This window comes from Cheilinus undulatus, linkage group 1, assembly GCF_018320785.1.
Source record: "Cheilinus undulatus linkage group 1, ASM1832078v1, whole genome shotgun sequence".
Classification (NCBI taxonomy): domain Eukaryota; kingdom Metazoa; phylum Chordata; class Actinopteri; order Labriformes; family Labridae; genus Cheilinus; species Cheilinus undulatus.
In genome coordinates this window covers 18,420,622-18,434,124 of record NC_054865.1, presented here as the reverse complement: position 1 = coordinate 18,434,124, position 13,503 = coordinate 18,420,622, and the positions used below count along the sequence as shown (strand labels likewise).

General features: G+C 41.0%; 1 protein-coding gene across 1 annotated transcript in view; it reads left to right on the top strand.

Annotated features, from left to right (window-relative positions):
• Positions 1-13,503, top strand: part of LOC121512451 (CUB and sushi domain-containing protein 1-like) — an 821,118-nt gene that overhangs the window by 426,488 nt on the left and 381,127 nt on the right. The gene's annotated exons all lie outside the window — the stretch shown is intronic.

Sequence of the window (13,503 nt, the reverse complement as noted above, 5' to 3'; positions counted from 1 at the left end):
TGAGGGGACACCTTGCTTTGTTGTGTAAATCAGGCAGGGACGCTACTCTTCTCTCTAGGAATAAGTGGCATGGATTATTTATTGTTGTGTTAGCTGTGTTCACATTAAAGTGAACAGTTGTTGTTTTCACTGCAAATGTTCCTAAGTTGCATTCTTTCAAGGGGAGCATTTAATATTAAAAGAGGACTAATGATGTTGTCAGGGAGGACAGATACAATTGATTGATTAGCTGCACAGGAGCCCTGTTGATTATCTTGATTTATTCAAATCCCACTGAGAAGGTGACAAATTGTTGTTTTCACTCCCATTTTCCTTGGTCATGTTTGAAAATTGGCACTGTTTTGTACCAGAACACACTCTGGTTTTAAATGTAGATCGCTGTTGGAAATCTCATCATTTTCCTCCCAATATCACACGCTTCCATTGAAGGCTTGATGCTTTTTTGCAGCTCTGGAGGCAGCCTATGGTTAAGCATGCAGGTTTGTCTCTGATTCAAGTTCCAATAACTGCTGGGAAAATGGAGAGCTGAGAGGGGAAGTTAAGGAGTAGTCGCTCCCTCAGTAATAACAGCACAGACGCTGTGAGCCAAGTCTGCTCAGAAATTGACTCGAGTCCACTGCAAAGTTTTCAACTGCTTCCAGGGTCTGGTGTGCATAAAGCAGCTTTCCCCCCCTACATATTACTTTGATTTACATGATTTGGCAACTTTTGGTCAAATGAGAAGAAAGTATTGATAAGACTTGATAAAAACGACATGTTTTTGGCATTAGTAAAGCCAGGGCCACCTCTAAGCAGACTCTTGTAGGCCCTCTATCTCTGCCATGCACTATTCAACACACACACCCACACACACGTTACTCAGATTATACCTCAACATCTTTTCAGAATAAACACAAGGTCTGAGCAAATTTGAAATGTAACCTGATATACATGCATATGGAAGAAGCACTTCTGAGATTTTTGCAGGAACTTGTGGTACTACTTAAAAACATTGCTTTAACTGGGAACTGGCAATTAAACTATATGAAATAAACTCAAGTTAACAGGTTGCATAATAAGTCTGATTCAATTACTTATTTCTAATTGAAGTGTTTCTTTGAGTCGGACAATATCTTTCTTTTTAGAGTGACCTGCACTACTAAAGGCCCATGTATCCTCCATAACAGTAAATTTAACCTCACACAAATGCATGACAATATATGGTCATTGAGGTTTATTGTGTGTTGCAGTTTTAAAGTTGATATTTTTAATTTCCACGTGTGCCTAATCTGACATGCTAGATATTGAATGTGATATATGTCACATTTATCTAGGGAACCACCCACAGTTCCTGGAGGGTGACTGAATGAAAATTCTGTCAGTCTTGTTTATTACAGGCCAATCAGAGCAATAAGACATACACTATATGGATTAAAGTATTTGGCCACACCTGTGAATTATTTAATTTAGCTGTTTCAATCAGACCCATTACCATAGGTATATAAAATCAAGCATCTAGCCATGCGGTCTCCATTTGATCCTAAATGGGTTGTTCTGAATAACTCAGTGACTTCAAGTGTGGTCTTGTGATCAATGCCATCTTTGCAGTAAGACGGTTGGTGAAACTCCTCCCTGCTGGATATTCCACAGTCAACTGTAACCCCCAATTTCCATATACAGCGTGTGCCGGCAAATCGTACTGCAGGGCATTTCGCTCTCTCTAGTCTATCAGAGCATTTCCACAGCCGGCGCTTCAGACCGCCAGCGGCGCGTGCCTGGAGCGGCACTTTGCTCCGCTTCATTTCAGATACGCTGCAGGTCTATTTTCAGTGCCGGCCGCTGCCAAACCTCATAAATTCACTGTCATTCAGAAAGCACCAACCATGGAAGTCACAAGCGTAGAACATCAGGTTCTTTCAAATAAAAACACAATGCACGGACTCCCGATCGTAAATCATCACTATATCAACATTACGTCTCATCCTGCAGCGACAGCAAAGGGTCACCAAGAGGTCAGTAGGTCACAAAGCTACAATGGCGCCATTGATGAGGAAGAGTTCACTTTTGGGGATATTTAGCTTAAGAATTTTGCATAAAACCACAGATCCTTTAAGCAAGCGTTAACCTTTTAACTTCCTAATGTACTCACTCAATGGCGGAAGCAATAATATAATGGATTTATACCGGAAAGGATGATAAATTAACCCCAAAAGGTAATATAGTCCACTGTTGACATATTATTCCTGCGTGAACTCGCAGTTCTCCCTTCCTACTGATCAGGGCTTGCGCGCTGTGGTGCTGCGCTCTAGACTTGCTTCCAGTGGGCGAGGTCGCTCGCCTTTCGGTCGGAGCAAACCCACGGTGCTTCGGTGCACGGCATGCATGCTGTATATGGAAATTCGGGGTAAGTGATATTATTGGAGAGTAGAAGCATAGGAACAACAGCAACTCAGCCAGCACAAAGCAGAGTCAACAACTACTAAGGAACATGGTGCGTAAAGATGGCCAGCACTCTGTTGATTCCCCTCAGCTGAAGAGTTTTGAACTTCTCCTTGCATTTTTCACACTGGATGCATGAGACGCACGTGTTGGGCGTGACACAGTTGGATTTTCAGTTTGTTTGAATATTAAAGACCATGTAAAGTGAAAATGAATCTGTATCTAGGTTTGTTGTATAACAGGTCATTTTTATATGAACCCCTAAATCAAATTTCAGTCAAATAAAACATCTCTAAGTTCATAAAATCAGGGTTCAAAATCATGAAAGCCACGCCCACTCAAGAGAAAAATACGATCCTCTCAGATTTAAAAAATGTTACAATCTGAATGTTGACCTTATGATCAGAGCACAGCTGCCTGGCTCTGTGCTAGAGAAGAGACAAAGTCTTTTTTCTTCCTCAAATCTCTGTTTTGATACTTCAAATGATCCATAGACTTCCTGATTGCGTGTCCCCTGCACTGCCTATAAATTATAGAAGTAATATAATTTATAATATGTTATATACAGGCTATACAGTACAGTGCCATAAACCTTACTTTGGGTGCCACCACCTAAAGTAAGGTTTATGCCACTGCTGCCCTAAATTAACAGCATTGGTAATTACCAAAATCATTTTTTATGTTTCTGCAATGGTTAATACACCAATATGTAGAAGCTCTTTAACCCAAATGATATTTTTAATGCTAAAATATAATTATTATTGTTATTCATGAATTTTCAAATTTACTGATTTACGAAAAAACTGAAAAAATAGTCATGCACATTATTATTTCTTGCCTAATATGTCAAATTATAGTTATTTACTTGCATTCCTGAACAGAAAAATGAGTTTTAGTCGTTGAATGTTATTCTTGATTAATTTCTGACTTCTCAGAGAAGCCCAGTGAGCCGGCTCAAATTTGGGTACTCAAAGGTGAATTCAGTTTGAAATTCCTCATTCCTGTTCAAAATGGTAAAACATCGAGAGCTCACTGAAAATGAAAGAGTCTGCATTAAAGCACTTCATGATGCTGGATGGTCTCTGAGACAAATAGGGAAAGACATAAAGTCTTCTCACAGTGTGGTCAAGTATGCTTCAGAGTCAATTGCCGAGACTGGTACTCACTAAATGCGCCAAGGAAGAGGCAGGAAACCAAAGTTAACTGAAGCAGATGTCAGACACCTCAAGATTTGAAGTACTAGAGACAGAAGGAAGACCACTGCTGATCTTCAGGCAGAGATGAATGCTTCTAGATCAGAGTCTGAGAAAGTCTCCAGAATGACCATAAGCAGACAACTGACGGAACAGGCTTAAAGGGAAGAGCTGCTAAGAAGCCATTATTGAGGCCTGCAAACATCCAGAAACGCCTCAGATTTGCCAGGGAGCACAAACACTGGACTGTTGATGACTGGAAGAAGATACTCTGGACAGACGAGTCCAAGTTTGAACTCTTCGGTCAGCATCATCGTGTTTATGTCTGCAGAAAAGCTGGAGAACATTTTGATGCCAGATGCATTGCACCCACAGTGAAACACGGTGGAGATTCCATTATGGTATGGGGTTTTATTTGTGGATACGGTGTGGGCAATTGAGTGAAAATCAACGCTATCATGAACAAGAACGACTACCACAACATCTTAGTGCATCATGGAATCCCTTCTGGACTGAATCTGCTTGGTCGTGGGTTTATATACCAACAAGACAATGACCCCAAGCATACTTCAAAGCTGTGCAGAGACTATTTGAGCAACAAAAAAGAATCTGGAGTACTTGAACTGATGGACTGGCCAAGTCAAAGTCCAGATTTGAATCCTATTGAACAAATTTGGGATTTAGTAGAGTCAACGATGATGGCACAAAAGTTTCATTTAAATCAAGTCTGTGGGAACAGCTAGAAACTATTTGGAACTCAATAACAGAAGAGACTGTGGAAGAGTACATAAACACAATGCCAGCAAGAATGCAAGCTGTTATCAAGGCCAAAGGAGGCCATACAAAATATTAAGTTTTTTGGTTATCATATGTGAAAAAGGACTATTTAGTTGTTTCAGTTTGTTATTTGCCAAATAAATAACTATCGCATTTTTAGTTTTAAACAAGTTTTTGAAAGATTTCTAAAATATTTATGTTTTCTCGTTTTTATGACAGGTGGTCTAATAAAGTTGTTAAGCACTGTATATAATATATAATCTATAATATAGAATTGTTTGTTCTTACCTCTTGTTCTGCCCACAGACGGTGTTGCAGAACTGCATGGGGCTTGCTCTTCTCTCAAGTCTGCTTCTGAAATCACAGAGCAGGAGCGCATGAGTGATGGTTTCATTTGATAAATTTGGCTGAATAATCAGTGGGTTCCTATCGTTAACTTACCTCCATCGCTCTGGGACAGAGAACAAGATCCGCCCTGCTCACTTGGCAGCCATTCCTCATAGTCTGGGTCAGAAAAGTCTATCTCTGAAGTGTTGTCGCTGCATATATCAAACTGGCTAGCGGCTGTCTTTTTTCTCAGATGCACAGGGGAGACCTTGCGGCATTCTTTAGCCTCTTGGCTGGCCAAGGCAGATGAATGACCGCGCTGATCCCTGGCTCAGTTCATTGTCGGTTTCAGTGAGTAAGCGATTTCTCAGGGCAAAGGTTAAAGTGTCTTCCAGCATCTACTAGAATTTTAGAACTTTTAGCTTAGATTACCTCCGAAGTGATCGCTCTGCTCTTTGACCCCAGGGTCTCCACTTCGTGCTCTGATCTCTGTGGCTTTGATTTACCGTCTCTTCCGTGTTCCAACTACATATCCCAGAAGCCCCAAAATTACTCACAGGGAGCGTGAGAGCATCCCCTTGTGCCAGCTGCCAAAAAACACTTTGACGTATATATACATCAATGGCACTCAAGCATTGGCTTTTACATGACATAGATGGCACTCAGTGAGTTACCAAGTCAGGGCTATCATACTGCTTGCATGTGCGCCGCATCTTATTCGCCTGACACGCATGGCTCAGGCACATAGGATTTAGAGAATCAAAGTCTTGGATTTTTGCGTGCTGTGTGAGGCCAAAATAGACAAGAGAGTGATAACTGGAGAGCCATATTTACCTTGTTATAGCACATATGCAATGTGTTTCTTGATGACTTAGATGAAAGCTACAAGCTTAAATGCACCTCTTTAATGAAGTTGTTCTCTAAACTTTCTGTTTCTAAATTGGTAGAATATTTTATACTAAAGGCAAACACAAAATGAGTGCACTTCTGGTTTGTGCTTTTCAAAATAAAAGCCTGGTTGAGCATTTCTTTGGAGAAACTCTCTCCCTTTGTACAGAATGCTTTTACTACCTCTGCCAAGGAGGTTATGTGATAAGGTGGGTTTGTTTGTTTGTTTGTTTGTTTGTTTGTTTGTTAGCAACATAACTCAAAAAATGTGGATGGATTTTGATGAAATTTTCAGGAAATGTCAGAAATGGCATAAGGAAGAACTGATTAGATTTTGGGACTGATCCAGATCACTGTCTGGATCAGGCAGTTTTTGAAAGGATTCTGTACTATTGGGAGATAGGGCTAATGGTGGAGGGCTGTGCTGTTACCACTTTACACCAGGAGATGGAGGACATGAGTAACTTCAATCCCAGCAGAATTTTGGGTGTGTTTCTATTTAAAGTTTTGGAGCTTATAGAGTTTGAAAGAGGCATGCCTGATCATGGAGACGAGTCAGAGCGTAACAGAGAGAAAGACAGTGAATTGTAGCGAGAATACTCACAATGCTGGGAGAAATAAAGGAATATTCACCCTCTGCCATGACTCCCAGTTGTCTGGTGAGACCATAGGTGAGACTGCCAGTGCATCTGATGGCACCAGCAGGCAATGCTTCCGCCATTACAGTCCACCCGTAGTGAAGCCAATGCTTTGCCTCACCATGTTTCCACCCCACCGGGGAGGGAGTAATCGGTGAATGCCATGGTGGGGGGCACATGGGGAAGGATCCAGGAATTTTTTAAAGGATTCTTCACTATTGGGAGATAGGGCTAATGGTGGAGGTCTGTGCTCTCTGAGTGCTTTTCTAGTTTTTGATAGTTTCTGACACTCTTCCACTATACTGAATGAAATTACTTGCAGGGAGGGTTATTAAGATAAAACTTGAAGAATGGTAGGGCTTTGAAAGCGGGGAGATGCAGCCAACATGCAGCAAACTCACACCTGGTATAAAAGCAGCACTGGCAGGAGCAAGAGCAGACACACTTGCAGCAAAACACGCAGCCATCCTGAAACAAGATTTGATGTCAGCCCAAAGACTATGTGGCAGGAACTGTATGAATTGGTTTCCATGGCCAAGTAACTGCAGGCAAACCTCACGTCAACATGTCCAGTGCTAAGTAATGGCTGGAGGGGTGTAAAGACATGGTGTGATGAGTTTAGTGTGGAAGACCTTGACTGGCTCACACAGAGCCCTGACCTCAACTCCATCAAGCACCTTTGGGATGGACTAGAACACAGATGGCGAGCCAGGCCTTCTCGGCCAACATCAGTGTCTGACCTCATAAATGCTCTACAGTGAATGGACCCACAGAAACACTCTTGTGCAAAGCCTTCTAAGAAGAGTTGAGGCTGTTAGAGCTGTAAAAGAGGGGCCAACTCCATATTAAAATACAGTATTTGAAAACAATGATATTACAGTCCCTACTGGTGTAATGGTCAGGTGGCTGAATACTTTAACACATAAGTGTATGTAAATTAAGAACGTACTTATACTTATATGTATGTAGTTATTATAACATGTTTGCAAAATGTTATTCCTCAAATTAGATCTGTAAATATACGTTTCTTTCTTCATGCAGTAATACTTTTTCTTTAAAATAGAATCAGATGCTATATTTTTCAGTGATCTTATAATGTTATTTTTAGTCTTCCTCTGGCAGATTTATCACTGCTAAAGCAGCCCTCAGGATCTGCAAAAAGTCTGCAAGGTGACATGACGATCTAGCATTCCTTTAATGTGGTTTGTTTGTGACAGGGGAGATAATGTGATAAGGTAATGTTGTGTGAAAGCAGAAATATGATTTTACAATCTTAATCTCGACAATCTTCCTAAAAAAACACATTTATACATCACCATGTCATGGTCTGTCCCCCTTTTTCCACATTCTCCCGCCGACAACAGATAGATGACATTTTCCTCCATGTGTAGAAAATGGAAATGGCTTAGTGATTGTGGTGCAACCTGCAGAAAAACAGATTGAATGGTTAAGTCGACAGATAAATAATTGCAATGAAGACAGAGAGGATAACAGCAGACGGAAACAAAAGAACGGCGACTAATGGTACATTTAGTCCTGTCACCATCGGAGCTGTGTGCATCAACGACGCCATTCTTGTGATACCGCCTGTGTATTTGTATGTGTGTATTTGTGTGCATATTTGTGCGTGTGTGGGTCTGTGTCAGGTCTTAAGTGGCCCTCTGACTCTTTGAGCTGTTGATCGTCTCTTCAGGCTTTGACAGATTACGCACAATCAAGTGCACACGCACACAAACACGTGGCTCGTCTTTGACCTCATAGCATAACATTCAAAGACCGCTGTCAGCCCACGCTCCTCATTGCAGGGAGAGGAGGGGGGCAGGAGACAGGCTGTGTGCAGGAGATTACATCCAGGATATATGATGAGGTTATGCAGTTATTTTTGTTATTATTAGCCAGGAGAATTTATGTTAAGATACAAAAATCTATTTGAAAGGAAGTCCAGACAGTGGCACAAAAGTTTCCATACAAACAACAAGCATGACAAAGACGGCTGATACACTGCTGTTAAAATGATCCTTTAAACCTTCTACACTAATATGACTCTAGATCAAAATGACCTTGTTACTCAGATCAAGAGTATGGAGTAAAAGCACAAAGTGCTGTTTTACAAAAGACAGAGCAAGCTGGAGGAATTTCATACATGATGTATCCATGAGAACGAACAGTTCTCATGGATCATGTAGAGGGGCCTTGTAAAGAAAGGTGTACTATTGTTTCCTCCTGTTTAATGAAGGCCAACAAACTCTCACACAAGACAGCAGTGGATGGAAAAGGCCACACCAGAGACAAATCACAGGCAGCATGATGATGTGAAGATAAGATACGTAAAGAATAACCGCAACCAATTACAGACTTAGAGTGAATGATGCCTGAATAAGGGCCTATGTCAACCGCTGTTTTTGTGCAGGTGGCACACAATACAATACCAGTGGATTCCAGCGTTCTCACACTTTGACTTTTGGCAATGTTGCAAGGAGTGAAGCCAGACAGAGTCAGTGCTATAACAAATAAGACGAGGGGGCATGAAGGCAACAACCATTCATAACTATCATATCCATTTATATAATTTCCATCAACAGCACAGTATCAATTCAAAACATGCAAAAACAACTGCTTATATGAATGCCACGCCTGTCCTTTTCATTTTCCTCACATCTTTTTCATCTGCACGTTACATGTGCACACTTCTATCATTTTAAATGAACTTCAAACATCATTAAACCTTTTAAATTATCATGAGAGCCAAGCAATCAAGTCATTGAAATATATTTTTAACTTTAAAGTAGCTGGAGGCAGCAGGCGTTGGTAATGAGCCTAACAGTTTCCTTCCACTCTGTTGTGCATGTTTGGGTCAGGTCTCCTTAAAATGCAATTTGAACCAGCTTGGGCTTTCTTTTGTGGAGCATTGCATGTCTGAGGTCTAAAAATATGTTTCTTAAAGTGAGGAAAGAATTTACACACATACCAGCAGAGGCTCCAATTGTTAGTGCATGTTCGGGAGCAGTCACTATACTGGGCAATGCGGCAGGATGTGTGTGGCACTTTGACTGCTTTGACTTTGATGTGATTGTTTTTTTGCACTGAAAAACTCGACTTCATTCTCTGTCTCAACCAGAGGTCATACTCTAAGGCCAATAATGTGCTTTATAATCTTATATCAAGAAAAGTGTCACTTTAGGGATTCAGTGCTAAAAATGCACTGGTCAGCTGTGAGTTGGGCTCGTTTAATCTGAAATCCATCTCTCCCACTGCATCAATAGTGCTGAAATACAGCCTCACAAGTTCTGCAGACCAGGCCGAGTGGGATGGGGGGCACAGTAGCTCATAAAGGGGCACATGGCCAGACATACTACATTTCCAGAGCTTTGACAAAACTTCGGAGGATCCAGTGACATGCTTCTTGTCATGTAATTAGCAGATTATACCTGGTAGATTATCATATAACTAACCCTCTCAGCCCAATCCTGTCATATACTACAAGAAGGGACTCAGATCATTAAAAGTTAAATAAATTTTTTTAGCCATAAATAGTAGCTTCTTAATTATTTTCTCTCTTGCTAGCTGTAGCCCTGTTCCAATGATGCTATCCATGCCTACAAAATCCCTAAAGCTGGGCATACACTGTTTGGATTTCATCCAATTCAGACAGGATTTTTGAGCCACGTGATCCACTTGGAAGTCACGCTGACTTTAAGTTGGATTTGGATGTTTGGATGTTTATCATTCAGTATACAGGGGTACACAATGGCCAACCACAACCCAAACACACCATGACCAGCTGCTCTGAACTGGTAGGACTGATTTCTGACATTTTTGATATTTTAATTGTATGACTGCTCAACTTCTACAGCTTTAGGGAATTTTTCCCCTTGTTAACTGTCAGACAACAAACCAAAAGTGAGAAAATGAGGATATGACTGGATATGGCTTTTTTAATGTCAACTTCATGGATTTTTGTCACAGTCCGTCTCAACTTCAGTTGTTCAGTGTGAGCACTCAGATCATGCATGACAATCAGACTGTATAGTTTGAGTACATAAATCGTGCACCATGGTCGCCAAGTGTGAGCTGGCACTCCACCACAGCGCCATAGAGTCGGCTTGAAATCGCACAGTATATGCCCGGGTTTATCGAGCTTTTTCAGTGAGCCTGGAATTTGGATCACTTTTCAGAGTCTTTTAAGATCAAATCCACACCAGTAAATCTAGCCTTCGTTACTAATTTTGAATCTATTTTTGTTCATTTTTCATCTTTGCCGCTAATGTTAACAGGCATATTGTTTTCCCAAAATGCTTTGCGACAGGCTGTTCTGTAATCATGTCATGCTGTCTTAAACTGCACGTGTCTGACTGGGCAGATCGTGCAGGAGATGGCCTTAATTAGTTCATAATGGAGAGAAAGAGAGACGGAGAGCCTATGATGTGTCCCTTTGTGTCTCTGCAGACAGAAACTGCTTTGAATAATGGCTCAAAAAATATGAGTAGATTTTGAAGGCTTATTTGTCACAGAATGATTATTCACTTTTTTGGTCCCCTAAGTAAAGCAGTAGACAGTATAAAGACAGTTTAAATATCCAAATGACTGTTTTTTAAATGCAAAATAGTAGAATTTCTAAATGTGACAAAAAAGGGAGATAAATCTGAATCAGCTACCAATATTCTACGATGACAAAATAATTATGAGTTCTTTAAACTAAGTGGTATTTTGAATCATTTTAAATGTGACAGAGCAACAGATGTTGAACAAGTATCAATTGACTCTCTGCACAACAGTCTCTTTGGGAGTGCAGGTAGTAGGCAGAATGCAGCTACACACGTTGGCTCCCACAGTTCCATGCATGTGCCATCGCCAATCATCCAATTACATCCAATCATATCCAATCATCATATAATAATTATAATAACACCTGGTAACATTTTAATACTCAAACAACTCATCAAAAAGTTGCAGTCAGCCAGATGTTGACTCTTTGCTGTGGTTAAGAAGAATCCCTATCATGCAGCCTCTTTGACCGAGGCGTTTGACAATACAACACAATTATACCATTACAAACCAAAGGTTCCCGCTGACAGTCACACTCTAACACATTCCTAAGTCTTCCTCTCTAGAATTAGGATTAAGGGATGAGTGACATTTTGGCTGAGCCATGTGGGCAGGTCATTGTGGAAATGACTGACACCTGACAGGTCCACTGTGACGGGTTCTTCCTGTTTACCGAGAGCTTTCTCTGATTGGCTGTCCCAAAAGCAATTTCCTGTTTCATGTTCCTGTCTGCTCACTGGCAGGTTGAATGTCAGATTGACTAGCTGTTACATACACCCACAGCCTCTTTTTACACACATATGGACCCACACATGCACACAACCAGACCATTTTACTACAGCCTCCAGCCAGACTATGTAAATAATCTGTTTCCAGTTTGTCAGAATAGAATTATAGTCACATGACATGTCATTCAAGCTGAGACAGAAACTTTATTTCTGCCAGAATAAAAGTACATTTGCATTCTGTTCTTGGATAACAAACTTTATAAGCGTAGTCTGATTTGAAAATTATGTCATGGTTAAAGTGTCTTTTTGGATCTGCCAGGCCGTGATACTTCTGCTGAGGGAGGTAAGACTGGCTCAGAGAGGCCAGTCACAGGCCAATGTGAACTTTATTTCACCTGGATTATTTGTGGAATATAAAGAAGACTGTTAGGGTTGAGAATAAAGCCGGATATCCAGGACATAAAATGACTGACAAAGATGGGGTCAGTAGGAGAAATTTCTTCCTCCAGGCTTCAAGTGTTCCCTCCCCAGCCTACACAGTCTCATGGCTTTGTCACAATGTATGGCTTGTAGAGTGTACTTTCTTTCTTTTCCTCTATCCATCACAGCAATGTCAACAGGTGATACACGTGGTTCTTTATGGAGCTCGTTTCAGTCCATTTTATTCCATTTATTTATTCATGCCTATGCAAAAAGAACATCATGTTTCACAGAAATGAACACTTAACCAATAAGGGAAACTAACAAAGAGGACTGCAGGATGCCTAAGGTAAAACTGCCTGTTCTGCCAAGTAGCAGTGGCTATAATGTTTAAACATGGACTCTGTTGTCTATCATTGCTTTATCGTTGCACCAACAGGGACTATAATTACATTGAATTTAAATACAGATACATGAGTTGTCCTTTTGCAGCTTTAACAGCCTCCACTCTTCTTGGAAGGCTTTCCACAAGGTTTTGGAGTGTTTCCATTGGAATTTGTGCCCATTCATTTTGTAGAGCATTTTTGAGGTTAGGATGTTGGACAAAACGACCTGGCTTGCCATCTCCGTTTTAGTTCATCCCAATCATGCCCACTGGGTTTGAGATCAGGGCTCTGTGCAGGCCAGTCAAGTTTTTCCACACCAAACTCATCAAACCATGTCTTTATGGTCCTTGCTGTTTTCTCTGTGGCACAGTTAAGTTGGAATAGAAAAAGGCCCTCCCTAAACTGTTGCCAAAAAGTTGGAAGTGTAGCATTGTCCAAAATGTCCTGTTATGCTAAAGCATTAGGATTGACCTTCACTCGAGATAAGGGGCCTAGCCCAAATCCTGAAAAACAGTCCCATACCATCATTCATCCTCCATCAAACTTCACAGTTGGCGCATTATAGTCAGGCAGGTAACGTTCTCCTGCCATCCGCCAAATCCAGACTCAACCATTTGACTGCTAAAAAAGGAGGCATGATTCATCACTCCACAGAACATATTTCCACTGCTCCACAGTCCAGAGTCGTTGAGCTTTACACCACTCCATCCTACACTTGTCATTGGACTCGGTGACGTGAGGTTTGCATGCAGCTGCACAGCCATGGAAACTCACATGAAGGTTCTGCTGCACAGTGTTGGTGCTTACATTAATGCAAGATGAAGAGAGCACCAGCAACGCTTCCACTTTCTGCTATTATTACTCACAGTTGACTGTGGAATATCCAGCAGGAATGAAATTTCACAAACTGTCTTATTGCGAAGCTGGCATCCATCAAAGTGCCACGCTTAAATTCACTGAGCTCTTCAGAACGACCCACTTTGTATCACTAATGTTTGCAAATTGAGACTGCATGGTTACAGTATGTGCTTGATTTGATACTCCTGTGGTAAAAGGTATGATTTAAACACCTGGATTCAATAATTAACATGTGTTGCCAATTACTTTTGCAATAGAGTGTAAATGACAGATGGACCACAGGAGAAAGGAATCCAGAGAACAGACACATGGAGCAGTTCATATT